Source organism: Hevea brasiliensis, chromosome 18 (genome assembly GCF_030052815.1).
Source record: "Hevea brasiliensis isolate MT/VB/25A 57/8 chromosome 18, ASM3005281v1, whole genome shotgun sequence".
NCBI lineage: Eukaryota > Viridiplantae > Streptophyta > Magnoliopsida > Malpighiales > Euphorbiaceae > Hevea > Hevea brasiliensis.
Genome location: NC_079510.1, coordinates 7846187 through 7867987, shown reverse-complemented (window position 1 = coordinate 7867987; position 21801 = coordinate 7846187).

The following is a 21801-nucleotide window of genomic DNA, read 5'->3' as shown; positions in this document are numbered from 1 at the left end:
ACAACAATGAAAGACTAGAGCAACTGGACAATGAAAAGGAAAAAAATTAAAAAAGGCATGTTTATGTTATTTTTGGCACATGCATAATTGAGGTAATGGCCGTTACCATTACTTAACGGTAAATAACGGCAGTTACCATTACGTAATAGCGGTAATGGCCGTCACATCTGCAACTTTGAATTTACCTATATATAATGGGGTAACAAGTAACGGAGCCTTCAAAAACCTATAAATAAATGTTGTTACATTACGTAATGGCCATTATTTAAAACCATGTGTCTTATTTCCCTTAAATTTATTTGCACATGTGGATTAACTAATGCCTTGTCATAGTTTTTTATTCATTTGTGATACTTTTAATTTTTATCATAGTTATGATCATTTATCTTTGCGGACCTGGTGCATGATACAGCTGAATAGCGAAAAAGGATCCACATAGTCGATCCTAACTAGTTTGGAATTAAGGCTTGGTTATTGTTATTATTGTTGTTATGATACTTTATCTTCGTCAAACCACCTCTGCAATCTTTTCAAAGCAAAATTTTTTCTGGCAACGATTTAAACTCATTCTGGCTCCTTGTTTGAACAATTGTTACAGTTGATAATAGCTTCACCATTTCATGTCTGATTTCCTTTAATTTTATTTGCAATTGTGGATTAACTAGTACTTTATCATAGTTTTCTTTTTCTTTTTTGTAATACATTTAACTTTTGTCATAATTGTGATAATTTATCTTTGTGGACCGGGTGTCTAACGTAGCTGAATGACGAAAAATATTCCATATAGTTGATCTCAACTAGTTTGAGATTAAGGCTTAATTATTATTGTTGTTGTTATGATACTTAATCTTTGTCAAACCCTCCCCTGCAAACTTGAGGATTTCTATAACTATGCTTGATTTTACCTGAAGCTTGGTCGGTCATACAAACGCCATCAAATGCAAGGATGCAACACGGTGCATTGTGTGCATCCTTGAAGAGGCAAGTCCATAGAGTTCCCTTTTCTATTGGTGAGTTCCTTCGGGAGAAGTTGTAACACGGAATCAAGATCCTTTGTTCAGAAACCTCTTAGAGAAATTTGTCTATCCGTTTTGCCAATTCACTTTCTAAATGCTTAATATAAAGGATGACTTCCATCAATAAAGCGCTCTAGCCGTTGGAAGTTACTTTGAGTGTGTTAACACGTTATAGATCCATGTCTAAAGAGACCAAGACAACGTATTGTTTATAAGGATGAGGAAAACTTTGATCATAATTGGAAAACTGAACCGAGTTAATCAAATTCGATATTTCTGTTTGGTTTCAATTGAAGTGTGAAAAGTGTGAATAGTGATAAGCAAACTTCAATTATAATTAACTTTTATGGACATTATTTTTAATATTTTAATATTTTAAATATTTAGAGTAAGTAAAATAAATTGTTTTATGAAAAGTATTACGTCCTCTTAATGAGGAGGACGAAAGTACATGATATTGAAATATAATTTTTTATTTTATTTATAAATAAATCTTTATATTTTGGTAAATAGGTCTTTGAATAATATAATTATTTAATGATAATATTATCATAATATATAGGAAGAGAGGGGAGAACTTTCTCCATCTCTCTGTATATTATAAATATATATTGAATAATTATAATATTTAATAATTTATTTGTAAATAAAATGAAAAAAAAACACTTTAAATATTTTGTAATTAAGGGCATGTATTTTTAACTTTTTACATTTAGATGTTAAAATAAAATAATTATTAAAAATACTGTTGTGACATTGATATTAGCGCCACATTAGTTTAAGCTTTTTTTTTTTTTTTTTTTTTTTTTTTTTTATGTCGTTAGTCCCTTTGTCTCACAAGGCCTAAATTACAGTGTACTTAGAGTGTATTTTTCTCTATCCTTCAAAATGATTCAAATTCTATGGTTCTTTTTGTAGTTTTTTTAGACTTTTGTTTTTTTATAAAGAGATTGAGAGAATGGAGATTTAAATTTAGCATTTATAATATAAATAATATATCTTTAATCATCAGATCAAATCATATTAAACTATTTTTATGTACTTATATTAACAAGATAAATTTTATTTTGTAAAAGATAAAATTATTCTGGAAAGTAACAATTAAAGATATCGCCTAGTTTTCATATAAGGTTCATATTTTTCGCAGCCAAATCTTTTTCCTCGCTTGTCCATTAGTCGGCATCCTTATTGATAAGCGTCTATAATTCATGGATTAAAAGGAAATAAATTGATAAAAAATTATATAAATTAATAATTTAATATAAAATTAAGGATGTAATAATTTATTTCTAATTAATTTAATGTAATTTGAGAATTAAAAATTATGGATTAATCCGCTAAAATCATTGCCTATATATATTACATATATGTGAAAATTTTTTATTTAAATTCAATATAAATATAAGATATATGCATTACAAGATTTACTTGTAAAATAGATGAAATTCACATATTTATATTTATATCTCTACGATAACTACTCCCTACAGGCCTTTCATCCTGACAACAATGCTACTGTAGGCATAGCTGGTGGAGTAACATTCAATTTTTCTTGTTAAAACAATTAATTTCCTGCAAATTGGAAATGCCACTTCTAACAATGTCCTTTCATATTTCTTCCTTGTTTTCTCCATTGTCTTACACTAAACAACTTAACAGCTTGTCTACTACTTTTACATAACAGCAAAGGACTACTTAATAGATCAAATAATAATAAAAATGTCAACATCACAGTCAATAAATTTTAGTTGAATAGTACTACAATAGTCTCTAAGTCTGTAAGATTTTGTGTTTGAATTTGAGTTAAATGAATAAATGTATTTACAAAGCATGAAGCGCACTAAAAGGCATGTATCTAACTAAGGGACATAGCATTTAAACTTAGCGGGGCCAGCGACAAATGTAAGGTGTCTTGTATTCAAACTTAGGAGGCAATGTTGTACGTATCAATTAGACTTAGAGGGTATTTGGATTAGTTTATAAGTTAATTTAATCTTATAAGCATTTAAAATTTTAAATAATTGTATATTTGATTAAAATAATTATAATTACCTAATAAGTTGTTAATATATTTTGCAAAAAGTAGTTTATAAGCACATTTATTGTTAAAATTATTTAAAAAATTAAAAGAAATATCTGGTGAAATTTTAAAAATTAAATGAGGGTAATACAATAAAATATTTGATCAAAATAACTTATAAACATTAAAATAAAAAGCTGATTCCCTGGCTTATTATTATTATTATTATTATTATTATTATTATTATTATAAGCCTAAAAAATATTATAATTAAATAGGTAAACTTATTTTTAGAGCATAAAAGTTAGTTTAAATAGTTTATAAGTTAAAACAAATATCCTCTTTATTGTCTTTTAATATGTTTCATTCACAATTTTAAAATAATTTTTTTATTACTAGAAAGAAATTTAAAAAATATAAGTCACTAATTTTTTTTTAGTTGAATCAATACAAATAAATTTTAGATTTTTAGAATATGGGTTATTTAATTTTTTTTTATTTAATTAAATTAATAAATAAATATAATTATTTTACACTTTTGTTAGATTTTTTTTTTGAGGGGGAATAAATGTGAGTTTATTAAAAAACATACTCACATCCAACTTGCCAGCCCCTCCTTACGTCCGTCATTGGATGTATCATCTTATTGCTTAAAGTGCAAAGCGAAAAAAAAAAAAAAAAGTTCACTTCGTTAGAGGAAGTGCAAAATTATTTTAAAAAAAGTAGATTTATTTATTTTTAACAAAAGGGAGGAGGGGAAAAAAATCAGTCATCATATTTCATTTATTTTTAACATGAAGAAGAAAAAGGTGGGGAGAAGGAGTAAAAAAACAAAAGATGTAAGAAGAAGTATTTTTATAATATAAAAATTAAAAAAAAAATTGATAAATGAGATTGGAATGGCAATTAAAAAAAGATACGTACCTAACTACTGGAATCACTGGTGTAGAATTTATCTCCAAGTTGAATTGAAAAGTGAAAAACCCTAGCCACCAATAACTCACAGCAAAAGGAAAAAAGACAACTAAGTAGAACACTCTAGAAGACCTATTTTTTAGTACTTTAAATTTTACTTTCTTGTTTTAAACCTTTAATGTCATGTTTTGACCATAATACCCTTGTAAGATAAAAACCCTAAAAGTGATGCTTTTTTTTTTTCTTTGTGCTACCAATGAGGCATACGATTAAGTGTAAAAAGCCCTCGCTTCATTAAATGCTCTCTGCTTAATGTATGTAGAAGCGCTTTCTATTTGCTGTTGCACTTCAACATTTAAGCAAGCACTTTTGACTACACAGGTTTTAGGAAGCAGTTTTTGTAAGGAAAAGTTTGAACTCAAGTTGGTGCCTTTTGCATAATAGGCTAGGTATCCTTTCAGTGTTTAAACAGTGCAATCAAGCATAAGAAATTGGGTAATATAAGTTTTAAATGTAAGGACTACTAGCAATAATAAATGGAATCTATTGAGATTAAATGAATATTTTTTGATATCAAAAAAGTTTAGGCACCTGAATCGGAATTGATAAATAACTATTAATTAAAATATCTTGCAAGCCTTGAATAGGCATTGTGAAAAGTGTTGTGGGCCCAAGGTGATTGTGTTTGTTATTAGCTATAACTATGTCTGTGTATTCTTGTAAAAGGTTAGGTTCTAGAAATAAAAAAAACTCTGCTCAATTTTCAAAACGACCTTAGATATCTTTTTCAAACATATTATTTTGTTTGTGGTATATTCTTGATGTTACTTTATATATGTGTATAGGTGATCAAACCGATCTTCTTCTTCCTCCTAGTCAACCTAGTAGTCATTAGGTCACCCAATATGTGGATTTGATATTGGTTATGTTTAGAGTTTTAATATTATTCTATATTTTGGAATGCTTATGCATGCACCTATTGTGTATGTGTGTGTGTGTACACTCACAAGGTTGGATATGGATTGACAGAGTAGGTATGATACTATATTTTGCTAACTCTCGCGACAAGTATAATGGAAAGTATGCAGACTTGGGAGGGCTAAGGCATGGGTCAACTCCCATATATGTGGATGGTATTTTAAGTGCTTGTGTATAGCTCCAAATTATTCCTTTGTGAGAATATTGGATGATATTATTGATTTATGATACACATTCATATCATATCCTAAGGCTGTATTAATCTTAAGTAGTTAGAGAAATTATGCTTATATTTAATAAATTACTCTATGAATCAAATACCCATTTATATTTAACTATTTTTCTTAAGTGATAGAGAGAACTGGTTATTTGGAGTCCACCTTACAATCTTCTTCGCAGGATTTATTACTTAGTTTGTAATTTATATTTTATTGATCACTTTTAGAATTCCACAATGACATTAATTAGTTTAATTGCGAAATATAAAATATTTATGTTATACATGGATTTAGGGTTGAGCTAGGTTACCTAGTCTATGCGATTGGTGTTTGTAGGTTGGGTATATTCTACTCCTCACTGAGATGCCCATTTTATAGGCGAACTCTATCCATTTATTTTCTAAAATTGGGCCTCCTTCATGAACACAGTCTTCGGTTTGAGTATGATTAGGCTTATTATGAATTTTAGAGACTTATACCGGCACAAGTCCTAATAGTGTTGTTCATAGTTAGGTCATGGCATTGTGGACTTTGGTGTAATGATTTCAAAGAGGGGAAGGTTTTTTATAGGTTCTAAATTGCTTATCTAGTTTATAACTAAATAATTGAACTAAATAGATGAAATTTGGTTATTTTGATAGGGGAGAGTTTGGTTTGGTTCGGCTTTTTGTTGGTAATCCTAAAAATTTTCAATTATTGATTTAGATACTTTTAATTTGATAACAGAACTAATCAAAATAACCGAATTTATATTAATTATATTTTTATTAATAATATATTTTTTTATAATTTTATTAATAATATTTAATTTGTAATTATTCTTTTATTAATAAAAATATTTAAAATGTATTTTTTTTATTAATATTTAATTAATTAACAATATAAAATATATATTATATTTTTTCTGTTAATTCAATTATAATTAATAACCGATTAAATATCTTTTGTTATGAATTTTTTTTATCTATTTGAATTGACTTTAATTAATATAATTAAAGCCAATTAAAATTTTCAGTTAATTCAAAATTTAATTTGGTTCGGTCGCAGAATACTCACCCTTTCGCATTATGCGATTTATTGAAACATTGGTTCTGCAGCTAAAAATTACATGCAAAGCTAAGGAGGCGTAGGCAATGACGTAAGCGATAAAAGGTGCTCAACTTGGGCATGCAAGGGGAAAAATTATAAAATAAAACGATAATTTTATATAAGGTATTCTATATGAAGTGATAAATTAATAAAATATAAATAAATATTATCAAATAATAATTGTCTGATGACAAATTTAAAAAAAAAAATTACTTAACCATTTTAAATTTTATCTTTATCTGATTAATTAGTTACTGCAGAAAGTGAAAAAAATTAAAGATATCACTGAGTTTCTTTCATATAAGTTTCATGTGCTAATTTGTATCTATAATTCATGGACTAAAAGGGGAATAAATTGATAAAAATTATATAAATTAATAATTTAATAATTAAATATAAAATGAAGGATGTAATAATTCAGAGAGTGTGCATTTGCAAACTCAATATACTAGGACTACAATTATAATAAGGGAAGGATTAAAATTCCCTTAAATATTAATCATTTATTTTAAAGTAAAAAATTATGGCAATTTCATTTAAAATTATTGTCATATTTATATCTTATATTTTTATTTTATTTTTTATTATATACGTAAGGGAGGAGCAACTCGAATGTGGGCATCTTAGGTTCAATATATATACAATTACTACCTATGCCCAATATTGCACTTATTAGTAACTTTAAAAGAAAGTAAAATTTTAAAAAGATTTTAATTAAATAAAAAAAATAAAACACTTTGTAGCCTATAAAAATGAATAAAATTTATGTACCTTTGCTCTTGATCAATCAAAGCGTTTTTTATTCTTTTGACTACACTCTTAATAATTATTGAAATAAATTATATCTTTTTTATTTAAATTACCAATATCAATTATTTAAATAACTTATAAAATTAAAAATGATTTTTCTTATACTTGGTTATTTCCAATAAATTTATTGTAATTTACGCATAACAAATATATGGATTAATCCAATATGAAAAATTCTTGCCCGTGTATGCATATATATTTCACTTAGATGCAGCCATTGATCCCGACAATAATGCTGTGTAGGCATCGCTGGTGGAGCAACATTCCATTTTTTTCTTGTTAAAACAATTAATTTCCTGCAAATTGGAAATGCCAATTCTAACAATGTCCCTCATACTTCTTCCTTGTTTTCTCCAATGTCTTAAACTAGACAACCACAGCTTGTCTTCCTTTTTTTAAAACGGCAAACAACTACTTAATTTGATTAAATAATAATAATAATAAAAATGTCAATATCGCTATCAATAAATTTTAGTTCAATACTATGAAAATCGTCTCTCTCTAAATTTATATTAGGTTGAGTTTGATTTCAAATTAAATAAATCAAAAAAATTTCAAAATTGAGATGTTAAATTTGAATTTAAATCTCAGTCGAAACTAATTATAAAAAAAAAAAAAACTGTAAGACATTTTAATTTGATTTATACTAAATGTATTATATCAAGTCAATAAAAAAATAAGAAAAATTATTATTTAATTCATGTATTTTAACGAAATTAACTATTTAGTCTTTGTATTTTAAAAAATATACTATTTAGTCCATGTAAAAAATTTTATCAAACTATTTAGTCCTTTCGTCAAATTTTTTGTTAGTTAATATTGGTCAACCTACTATTTAGTCTCTTTATTTTAATAAAATTAATTAGTTAGTCTCTATATTTTGAAAAAAAATATTAGTTAGTCCTGTGATTTGACTATAATAACTATTTAATTGTATAATTAGTTTTTATACCTAAACTCTAATTATCTTCTCCTTATTTCTTTCTTATCCTTTCTTATTTCTTTTTCTATATTTCTTTTCCTCTACACCCACACCTTTCTCTCTTTTATTCTGTCTTTGTTTTTATCTGTCAATAAAAATAGTGCAAACTTTCTACACAAAAAAGTTAATTAGTTTCTTTAAATTTCTAAATAATTAATGAAAATTATTTATAAGTAGAGAAAACATAAAAATAATGTGTAAAAAATTGGAAATTTAAAAAAAAATTGTAAATTAAGATTTAGTCTCAATATAACCAAATTTCTATTTTTATCTAAGAATATATATATTTTTCAAAATATATGAATCAACTAATTAATTTCACTAAAATAGAGGAACTGAATAACAGTGTTAATAGTATTGGTAATGGAAAATTTGATCGAGGGACGAAATAGTATAACATAATTTTTTATAGGAACTAAATAGTATATTTTTTAAAATATAGAGATTAAATAATTAGTTTTGTTAAAATCAGGGACTAAATAGTAATTTTTCTTAAAATAATAATAACTAAAAATTAAAAAGATTAAAAAAATAGTATTCATTACAAATTGAAAAAATTAAAACAATGAAGAGATCGCAAAAGACTACATATGTCGAGTGGCAAAAATTATTTTGAATTCGAACTCTAATCAAAATTAAATCAATAAAAGAAACACCATATATAATTAATTTATTTGGCAACACATTGACAACACTGTTAGGAAATCTTTAGGCTACTGTTTTATCCTGAAGATTTCCATGTTTATTAATGGCAGCATCCTAGCCATCCTCCTCATCACTCATATGCCCAGCAGCTATGGCTCCTCTAAAATCACTAATATTTCCATAATTCAAGAGAATAACTCCAGAGATGGCAGTCAAAAAGGCAATCCCAAAAGAAGTGCTTACATTTCCAGGGATTGCTGATGCAACTGCAAAACCTGCACAAGTGCCGAGAGCTTTACACCAAGAGAACCAAGCAGAGAATGCACCTTCTTTTCCACTGGGTGAGCAATCTATTAGCAGAACCCTTCCAAAAGCATGCAAAAGCCCTACTGATGTGCTTTGTAATCCAACTAAAACCAATACATGTCCTTTATGCCAAATCTTGGATCTGAAATAGAACCCAAATGCTGCAGTAACTATTGACAGATAAAACCCTAACAAATGCATTCTCACAGCATTGGCCTTAATAGCTAGCTGTATTGGATGCATTAGTGGCAATGAAACAACAGGAAAAATGAAATAAGTTAACCAACAACTGAGTATGAATACGGGTTTAAAGCATAATTCCCCTATAAGATAGAGTACTGCACCAGTGAAAATGCACATTGTCGTAAATGAGGAAAGAAAAGCCACTACTAGGGTTCCAAGAGCATGTGGGTACTTGAAAATGGAGAGAAAATGGGCTATAGATGACACTGAAAGGGTTTTGGCTGCACCAGGCTTGATAAAATAAACATGGGACAAACCAGCAAGCCATTTAAGGCCACTGAAAATTGAGACAACCCAAAGACTGATGAATTTCTCCCCATGTTTAAGCATATGGTAAATGAAGGTTGAAATAATGGCTGATCCTATGCCACCAGCAGCAGTTGCATAAAGTGAGAGCCAACTAGAGACCGCTCTGCGAATTGGAAATTGGTTTTTCTGAAGGGCTGGCCCCGTGAAACCTCGAACCATTAGGCCAAGTTGGCGAGTGTGAGAAGCTGTAGCAACAATGCTAGCAGCAACAATAGCAGCAATATATGGAGGGAAGATCCATGTGACATTGAAGAACCCGGAAGGTAAACAAAAGAAAGCTCCAATGGCTATTGCAGCCCCAGTAATCAGTATTTGGCTCCTGCCATGATCGAGGTGAGTGGAAATGGAAGCAACAATAGGAGCAGCTAACAACAAGCCTATACCCCATGAAAAGCAAGTCCACTCCAATGGAGAGAATTTTGAGTTGTTGACAGATATGGATCGATGTGTTAGAGCTTCGTACCTGCGCAGAACAAGAACTTGCTCAAACCAAAATTAACCAAGTTCTTGCTTCTAAAGTGGAACACATAATAGAAAATATAGAAGAGAAAGTAATTAACTTACAGTTTGGTTTCCTTTTGGCTACATGACAAGCCCTTACGGCTCAAGTCCCAGCCTCTAGCAGGTTCAGGAGGCAACTTCAAGATTTGGCTGATAATGAGTGGGAAAAGAACTGGCACAAGAGTATTATTAATGAAATAGGAGCATAATTCGTACAAATACCAAATCCAAACTTCTTCATTTGTGGGCTTCACCACAATATCAGTGTAAGCAGATTCATAAATCTCCCTAGCCCTCTCAATTTTCATTGCTGTGTTTGGTACATCGGGAGTGGCCATATCTTGAACATGATATTTTGCATCTTCACCAGGCACTGAGGCTGATTCTTGGTAACTTTCAACGTCATCAATACTGGTTTCTCCCATCACGAAGTTGTGGGTGTGACACCAATACGTGCGGGCACTGATATCTATTTGGCAAGTCAAGGTGGGAGTGATTAGAAAGAGCAAAGGGTAATAAAGAAATGATCAGAGGGAGGATTTGTGACAAGCAATGGAGATGATGGTGGTGGTATAAGAAATAGTAAGTGATTGATGTGGCCATGCACAGCTGGTGCCGATCAAGGGATGCCAGCCCAGCCGGTCTACGAAATTCTCGAGAGTTTCACTAGCCTCGGTGTGTTCATTAATTAATAACTTTTGCATAAGCATATCAATTATATGGGTATCAATTGTTTGGAGAATCTTTCTATCAACACATTCTGATAGTTGATTATGATGAATTCACTTGAATTCCACTGTGGCCATAATAAAACATGAATTAGAGATATGATCATTCAGAATATGCTCCTTTAAGAGTCTACAAAAATTCCATGGTGAGGGTTACATTGATTTTGGACAAAAGTATATTTTAATGGTATATAATATGAAATTCTTAGGTAGATTTCATTTGCAAGCAAATTCAGAAAAATAATACAAACAAAATCATGGACAAAGTCGATGAAATCTCATCACATCAGCTAATACATTAAAATTTGTTGTTATCTAATAGGTTCAGAATTGCAGCTGCAATGTACTGACAAATTAGAGGAGGCAAATCTCACCCATATTTGTTCACATACTTATACTTACTTTTTTAAAAAGAAAGATGTGGATGATAAATAATGAGTTTCTAATATCTCAATTTAAAATGTTAAATAAATCATAATTTGATAATTAAATTCATTAATATATGGGTGGTAATGATGAGCTATCTATAAGGGAAAGAAATTTTGATCTGACTAGTCAACTACATCAGAACTTGTCTGATTCAAAATAATTCCTAATTCATTTTCAATTAACTCGAATGAAAATTTCAGTCCGATTTCAGACTTGAACCATTAGTGATCCAAGGTTTACAGGAATCAGAACCAATCTTTCAGGATTTCCTCTGATTTTGATTTTGGTTTTAGTTTCTATCAAATTCAATGGTTGATTTTTTTTTCAATTTTTTTTTTACTTCTAAAAAAGAAAAAAAATCTAATTTGGTTCGATATCTAACTAGTTGATTCTAGTCTGGTTTCAGTTTGATTTAATATTATCTTTAATTAATTCAAGTTTAATAGATTTTTATTCCAATGTAAACTAGCTCAAAACTAAATGATGAAAATAAAAATACATAAATTTTAATCCATGTTCGTAAAAAAAATCTGGGATCCATATTTATTTCATTAGTCAATCGTGTTTATAATCAACTATATATAGATTAATCCGCACAGAATTAAATTGACACAGTATATAGCATGGAAAAAGGATCAATACAGGTCAAATCCAAAATCTTAAGAAACACAGGATTCAATCTAGAATCTAAGAAAAATATAAAGCAAATATAGTTTTATGAAGAAAAAAAAACTTCATTAAAATAAATCTAAAAATTTGTACATAATGAAAATATAATAAGTATTTATAGAGTTCTAAATCCTAAGCTAGGTACTTATAAAAAAAATCCTAATTTAGGTAGAAATAAATTAGAGAGTTCTAATCAAAATAGAAAACATATTTAAAAACATAAATTAAATAGAAATAATATTTTAGAGTTCTAAATAAACTAGAAAATATAAATAAAACCTACATAAGAAAATAAAAAATCCATCTATAACTAGAAGTCCTTATTAAATATGGAAAACGCAAGTGTTCGGGTTTGGTATTGATTTGTGCATTGCGTCATTCACCTGCACTTTCGAAAAAATTCGAATTCAAATTAATTTCTGGACCAAACAATAATGGAACGACTATCTCTCATACCATTTTTCTCCACTTCAAATAAATTCGACCTCAAATTTTAAAGTGTTGATAAATTCCTGAAACAACATTTAGGGCGGAAAATGATCGATTCATGTCAAACCCTTGAAAATAAATAAAATCTAATCTAATATCTTAAGAAACACAAGATTCATTTCAAAATCTAAGAATAAAATAAAGCAAATATAGTTTTATGAAGGAGAAAACTTTATTGAATAAATCTAAAAACTTGTACATAATAAAATATAATGTGTATATATAGAGTTCTAAATCCTAATCGTAGTAGAAATGAATTATAGAGTTCTAATCCAAATAAAAAATATATTTAAAGACTTAAATTAAATAGAAATAATATTTTAGAGTCCTAAATAAACTAAGAAATATAAATAAAACATATGTAATAAAATAAAAAATCTCATTAAAATTAAGAATCCTAGTAAAAACATAAGTTTTTGGATCTGATATGGATTTGCACACTATGTTATTCACCCACACTTTTGAGAAAATTTAACCTCAAATTTTAAATTATTGATGAATCAAAAATCTCTACTAGAAGATCACACCATATCTTCTTCTTCAATGATATCAATAAAGTTGACTTAAACAAAATTGAATTGAAGAATTTCATATTGTCCTTTGCTTCCATTAAAACATCTGGATAAATAAAATCAACCAAGACAATAGAAATTAAAGAGTTAGATAAATTTTTAATCTCCATTGATTTCATCATATATAAATTTTTTATCTCCATTAATTTCTCCATGGTTGGTTGTTATTCAAGTTCCATTGACTTCTCTAACTCTCCTTGTTCTTTCTAATGAATTTCAACTTCTTCCTCTATAGTAGATAGTTCAAGAAATTCTAGCTCAAACTCATCTTCATCCACCATAGCAAAATGCAATACAACCAAAGTTTATAATTCTTAAATTTCCAATCCTTCAAACTTAGGATCTTCAACTTTGATATGTTTTTCTAATGCAGGTCGATATCTTTGCTCTTGCTTCAAATCTTCAACGCCCTTTAATGTCTCAACAAGATTTGCTTCCATCTCAACATTCTTTATCTCTGTTGAAGTATACAATTTCTAAATACCACTTTTCCTATATTTATCATTAGTAACAAGTGTTCTTTTAGAATTAAAGAGAACAAAATCATAATTGACTCTACCGTGATTAACTTCTCTAGCTTGATTCAATTTATAATTTCTCTTCTCAACATTATGAACTCCCAATAAGCAGCGAATCTCTTGCAATTGTCACACAATTTTTGTTATAGAACTTCGATGCTCTTCGATTGCTCTCCAAACAACTGGTAACCCCTGATCACCATCAAGAGGTTTATTATCACCACCACCACTAGTATTGGCCATTGTGATGAGGGTGAAATCCCTGCTCAAATATCACATAACGCAGCAAGATCGACACACAATCAAACCTTTGAAAATAAACAAGATGTAATCCAAGATCTTAAATGACACCAGATTCAATTCAGAATCTAAGAATAAAATAAAGCAAATATAGCTTTATAAAGAAGAAAACTCCATTGAATTAATATGAAAAATTTGTACATAATAAAAATATAATGTGTATATATCGAGTTCTAAATTTAATTCAAAGAAGAAATAAATTAAAGAGTCCTAATCCAAATAGAAAACATATTTAAAAACCTAAATTAAATATAAATAATATTTTAGAATCCTAAATAAACTAAAAAATATAAATAAAATTTATCTAATAAAATAAAAAATCTCATTAAAATTAAGAATTCTCGTAAAAATTGGAAAACACAAGTTTTCGGATCTGATATATGAATTTACACACTGCGTCATAAATTGCTTCTTGAATGAGTTAAGAGTTAAAAATGAAGGGCAAAGACTTTGCATGAAATGTTGCCTTTCTCTTTTTTATTTATGAAACATGGCCTCACCAAAAGACTTTGCTTGGTTTGGTTATATGTAACTGCCATGCAATCATGTATAAGTTCCTCCATTCTTTTTGTTTTCTTTTTTTCAAAAAAAAAAAACTATAGATTCGATTGATCACAAGAGTAACTCAAATCATATCTTCTTTAAAAAATTATTAGAAGGTGATGTTACTGTAGTTCTCTGAGTCACCAAATATTGGGCCTTGGGTCCTTAAATTGCTTGAAATTGAAGAACAAGATGAGGTATGTGGCTATCAATAATGAGATTTTAGGTCATGATAATCAAATAGTGAATGAATCCAAAAGTGAGTAAAATTAAACGTACCTGGATAAACCTTTAAAACCTATTTATACAGAGATGAGAGACAATCAATATAAATCATACATTCCTTATCTGTATGTGGCGGCATGCACCGTAATTAGCATGCTTGATTCCAGCCGCATCTTTCGAAACTATATTATTCCTGTCATATGTGATCTCATATTAAGAGAGCCAATCTCTTTTGTTATTGATTTCTCATAGTTCGATTTGATGGAGATCGAAGATGCTACTTCATGTCACTTAATGACTTGCCCTGCTATCTGAATCCGATCAATAGAAACTTGGGAGTGAGTATGACTGCTCCGACTCAAAGAGTTTAGATTTTGAGGCTACACTATACCACATGGTTTATGGTGTACCATATCATAAGCATTATATGGTACACTCAACTAATAACAATATAACACATCAGCAAATGAGACAACAGAAAAATACCTCAATTCACATAATTGCTAATAGTGATTCCCAAAACAATATTATTGATTTTTTAAAAATATTTAATTTTTTTAATAAACTTATTAATGTGTTTTATTATTATTGGTGATACACTCACTAAGCTTTGTGACATGATATTCCAAGAGCATGCAATGATTTCCCATTTTCTTCATTAAATCTATGTTTAGGCACCACTAGGGCCGGTTTTTACATTTTTTTAGATTTTTATAATTTATTTTTTATTAAACCTTTTCATATATTAATTAAAAAAATATTAATTTAAAATGTATTATTTAATAAAAATAAATTATTTACGTGTTTCTTTACCCATATATATATATATATATATATATATATATATATATATATATATATATATATATATATATATATATATATATATTCTCGAAAGTTAAACTAAAAATTAAATTTATAATTATTTTTAAATTATAATTAATATTTAAATATATAAAATTATTAATATTTATTTAATAGGTTTGGCAATTTCTTTCTACACTTTAGGGCTGAGCAGAATTCGATTCAAACTAAAAAATCAAATCGAACCAAGTCAAAATAGAGTGATTCGGTTCAATTCAATTTTCACCTATTTTAGTTAATTCGATTTTTAAAATTTAAAATTCAATTTTTATAATTTAATTTGATTCGATTCGATTCGATTCGATTCGGTTTAAACCGAATGCTCACCCCTACTACACCTAGCCACCACCACCATTCTTTCTCCTAGCGTTAACCTTGTCGGAAATATTCTAGCCCTTTTAGTTTCTTTCCTTAAATTTTTTTATAAATTTTTATCTTTTAAGATAATAGTATTAATTATGATGCTTATTTATTATTTTATGAAGAAAGGATTGTCTTCTATTGCGCCACATTTTTAATGTTGAATGTGGAAATAATATTTTTAATTTGAAAGTAAATTTCAATTTTTCATAAAATTTTGGTTTTAATTGGTTTAATACATTCTTCATAAAAAATCATTTACATCTTTTTAGAACATTTAAACATGAAAGAAAATGAGGGCATTTTTTTAATTATTTTTAATAATAAAATTTATATAATTTCCTGATTTTAAAAATATGTTATATATTTTTAAATTTCATATATTTTTCTGAAGAATTTAGCCCATCTATGATAGACCTAAGTCCATGTTCACAAATTGTATGATGGGCTCAAGCCCATGTCCAAAAAGGCTGAAGAAATCTACACCAATTGCAGCAAAAAAAATTTTTTTTTTTTTTTTTTAACTTCTCTCCATACGTAATGAGCAAGAAATAAGGGATTGTTTCTTGCCAAAATAAAATTATGCAATTAAAGAAAATAAATATTATTGATTATGTTTTTTCTTTTTTCTTTTTTTATAAGCCTTGATTATGGCCAATTAAGTGAGCTGAAGGCATTAACGAGCGAGAGAGAGAGAGAGAAAGAGAGAGAGAGAGAGAGAGAGAAGTAGGCTGAAATTAGTACAGAGAATTGAGAGTTTGTCTGAGGAAAGGGGTTGCCTTTCATCGTGCGAAGGAGAATAAGTGCTTAGAGTACGAGGTGGTGGGCATATTCTCTCTACAATCGTTGGTGATTCAGTGCAGTAGAGGTAACATTTAGACTATTAGATTAATATATGGTTCTTGTTAACACATTGTAATCATATATGTGGCTAGATGATTCAAGATATAGTTTAGTGTTTACGCATGTTTTTGCATGAATCTTGGGTTTAATATTCCTAAGAATTCCAATTGCATTATTGTTGTGGTTTATAGAAATTCTTTGCAGCATGGACCTACAAAACAGAATAAATGGGTCATAGGGTCTAACGAGATGTTCCCGATGAGCACCTCCGAGTTACAGCTAAGTATAAGAGAAATGTATAAAATTGATAAAAGAGAATGACGTACTTGACTATGGAGGTTTAGGGTCTTATATAGGCATTGGATATAATTTTGTTAGGATTTGGTTAAGAAAAATCTAACTAAAATAGGATTCAGAATTTGAATAAGATGTCAAATTTATCCTTGGTCGTTAGAGTTAGTTAGGATATTTATTGTTCGATTGATCGAACTGTGCATCGAGTATTCTATAATGGTACTATATCAATTATACTATCATAAATTCTATCAACTAAACTTTAACATAAAATTAAGAATTAATTCAAAAAAAAATATTATCATTGAATTAAACATAAAATTAAATTGTTCAGTTGTTTCTTATTTAACAAATAATAATAAAATTGAATTCAAAATTTTGGTTTAAGATTGTCGACCCCAAAATTTAATTGGGTTTGATTTTGATGTTAACCAAATCTGATAGAATTTATCTAATGAGTGTGCAAAGTGTATGAGAGAAGTTTTAGGTTACTCATGATATAGGTTAAGTTACCAATGACAAGAACCGACCACAAGCTAAGTTCTCCTTCGATTTCAAGTAGAAATTTCAATTCTGGTCCTGTCTTAAGTCAAAACTATTTAGTTTTGGTAATTATGAATCAAAATCGATCGGTTAAATATGTTTAATCTAAAGACCTAAATCAAACCACATAGGGTCAATTCCTAACAATTTCAATCCCCGTGCAGTTCTAACTCCGTTCTGGACTAGAAATAGTTTTAGTTTTGATTCTGATTAGTTTCGATTCTGACTAAGTGATGGGCAAGTTTAGTTCAAGTTTATCCCTAATCTAACTATGCATAATATTCCATCAAAAAAATCATATAAAAATCACCCATTTTTAGCCTAAGGATGAAAAACAAAAAATTTAAGGAATTTTTCTTAAATAACTTAGTCATTTTTTCTTTCACGGCATCAATGTGTTCCTTCAATTCTTAATCATTTTCATGCTTTTTTTAATATAGCAATAATTTACACGTTCAAAGAAAAAATAAGTGTGAAATTGGGCAATAAACAATGAAAAGTATTTGTGTAGAATCATTAAATACATGCAAAATGTCACCTTTTTTAACGCATATCTCATTTATTGGGGATCACAAGTAAGACTAAGGAAAGGAAAATGAACAAAAGTACACAACATATCTCTATCTTGTATGGATTGTCACAATCCAATTTTATAAGTTGGAGCGGCATTAGAATTTAGCCGATATAAGGCTCTTAAAACTCATAGTAAGTCTTATTGTTCACTAAATCTGTATTCAACCAAAACTCAAGATCCAAATACAAATAAATAATAATAGTAAATTAATTTAGTTCAATTATGGGGAGTTTAATTCAACCCGATTCATAAAACAACAATTATAGACCCAACTCAATCCATTTAATACCATTCATTATTACCAATATATATATATAGACACAAACACACACAACTGTCACAACAGAATTTTAAGAATAAAATAAATAAATAAATTCTAAATTACTAATTACATAGTTTAATATCTTGCTAAGAAAGATGTAAGACTCTGGTAAAAAATGCTCTTCCTGAAACCTAAGTAAAAAATATTGAAGAGGAATGAACACATACAAATATTAAAGCAAAAAGACATTAGAAAAACATGCCTTCTCTCTCCTCCCATTGCCAAAAAACACCACCAAACTAAGCATGGTTGTTCCCAAACTAAAGCCCTCGCCATCAGGAGTCCAGTGATACCAAAAATATATTAATTCGATACTAGGAGCCGTCATAATCTCAGAAGGAAGTTTGTGGTGTCTTACTCTACCCCATCGTTTTCTCGTTGGATTTTTTTCATTCATGTCGCCTTTTGTGTTCGTCGACTTCATCTAGAGGGAGGGGATGGAAGCCCGCTTGTGTGGGAATTGATTGCTAGTCGGAGCATGAAGAACAAAAGGAGAAGAAATGGGAAAATAGGGGGTTCACTGGTCAAAAACTCAAAAAGAGGGGGTACACGCATATACATACACGCAAATGCACACGCACGCACCCACACACATGCGCGCATACACGTACACACATATTGCGCACACTATGGGTGTGCAAACGGTCGGTTCAGTTTCGAACCGAACCGAACCGATAAAATCAAAAAGTGAAAATCAAAAATTTTAAAAACCGAACCAAATCGATTAATAAGATAAAATCAAACCAAATCGAACTGATAAACATCGATTCGGTTCGGTTCGGTTCAGTTTTAAACCGATCAAATTAAAATTTATAAAATTTTATATTTTTAACATTAAATCTAAATAATAAAATATAAAAACAAAAAAAAATTAGAAATCAAAACTCAAAAATCTGAAGTTTCGGTTCGGTTTTCTTTGATTTCAGTTCTGTTTGATTCGATTCGATTCGGTTTGATTCGATTCGATTCGGTTTGATTTGATTTTCTTTGATTTCCTATATATATTAATAATTTCAGTTCGGTTCGGTTTTTTTTTATGAAAATAGCCGAACCGAATCGATTAATCAAAATTATCAAAATTATAAACCGAACCAAATCAATTGAATTTTAAAACCGAACCAATTGAATAGAATTGAATCAGTTCGATTTGATTTTTTGATTTAAACCGAAAACTGCTCTCCCCTAGCGCACACGCACATGCATGCATGCGCATACACGCATTATTTTTTCAATTCATTAAATTAAATATTTAAATCTTAAATAATTTGATTAAATTTAATTTAAATCCATAATTAATAATACTATTAACAATAATAACACAATAATAATAATATAATTTAAATAAGTTTTATTAAATATTAATAACATTCTAGAAAATAATAAGATATTAAAATAATAAAATAACATATCTTAAATCAATAAAATTTCAATTAAAATATTACAAACACAAATATATATAAAAGAATTCCTTCAAATTCAGTATGTCAGATCTTTAATCTTATGTAAAATATTTATTTATGCTAATGTAATTAAAATATATAAATACTAATTAATTTTCTACTATTATCAAGTGGGCTAGATATCATAAACACTCAATTTTCAAAGTGGCAGTCCGTAGACTATATACCTTTCGTGAGGGAAAAGACAAATCCTGCATGTGAGATTTAAAGTTAAATTCATGCTGCTAATGAAAAAATCATTTTTACTTGCTTTAATTTTAATGTGAAATTTCATATAAAGTTGGTTAAATTAATAGGATAAAGTATGATATTACTGGATAAATTAAAAGATTAATTAAAAAATAATTGAATGCTTAGTGCATCATATTCAAACAATAGAGTATTTATCTACCTAAGATGTTCTAATTATTAAAAGCAGTGTTATTAAATTTGGCTTGGAGATTGATCCAAGGAGGAGATTTGGTGAATGAGTCAGTGATTTAACTAGTGAGTCAATAGTTTAATCAGTGAGTGATTAAAAAATTAATTAAATATAATACTTATTAATATAAAATATATATAATTAATTAAATTTTAATTATTTAAAATAAATTTTTAATATTTATTAATTTATATTTACATAAACTTTAATAATGTTTGTAAATTTTATATAAAAGTATTTAAATAATATAATACATAAAAAAAACTTCTATAAATATATAATTCTATTTTTATTATTTATAAAATATTAAGTATATATTGAAAAATAAATATATGAAATAAAAAAACACATAACACTAAACCAGTTCAACTTATTTTGATTTTAAAAACTTTTTATAAGATCTTGAGTTCAATTATCTATACCAACATTAAAATAAAAAAAAATTATTAAATAATTGAACCGATTGGATCACACCGATTTATCAATTTAACTACCAGGTCGATCAAATCATATCAAACTACTTTTTCATTGATTCAATTATAAATTCAAATTAATTTAAAAATCAATTCATCGATTCACTAGTTTAATTTACTAGTTTGATCCGAATTTAATAGCTATAGGTAAAATAGAAGTTGGAGTTGATAAGGATGTTCTTTTTGAGGCCTTGATGGCATAATTAATGTGTCACTTTTGTATTTTTATGAAAAAATGACACTTAATTATATATATATAAAGAAGACAAGAACAGAAACAAACATACATTGCCTGGTTGTTGTCACGGATATGAGAATTTCTTTTCTGCTGTAACCGAAAGCGATATTCGTTAAGAAGGGAGCAAAAATCCTTTCGTCACGGGTACAAGAATCTATTTTGCGTCTTGACGAGGCATCTAGAATTTTTATTTTATTTAATTTTATTTTTTGAAAATTAACACAAAATTCTTATTTCAAACTAACGTAAAATAACAATTTTTATATATTTAAAGTGAACCAATGAGTCTTATAGTGAATCAATGAGTCTTAATATAATACTGTTTAAAATATATTCGTAATTGTGAGGTTTAGAATTTAAATCATAATTAAAGTTAATTATATAAAAAAATAATTAATTTTCAAAACACCTATGTTATAGGTGTATTTTATTAATTTATAATATTTAAATATTTTATAATTTATATATAAAAATATTAAAAAAATTTAAAATTTGTTTTATTGATCAAGGTTATTTATAAGATCTTAGTAAACTTTAATCGTGTTTTTATTTTTTATATTAAAAAAATTCATATTATTTAAGTGGTTTAATTAAATAAATAATTAATAGCTAAATATGTTAATAATCTTGTATTTAAATCAAGAAAAAAAAATATATTAATTTAAGATTAGCGACAACTTGAATGTATTACATTACCCCATACCAAACCCACTTTTATAATAATGAAATTGTTAAGGATTTTTTTTTTCTGAATATCAACTCAAATAATATATATATTTTTTCTGAATATCAACTCAAATAATATCAACTCAAAATAAGAGAAAATAACTTCTATTTTTAAAATAGAAAATTATTTTCTTAACCACATTTTCCCAACTTTCATAATATTTTACTTAATAAATTT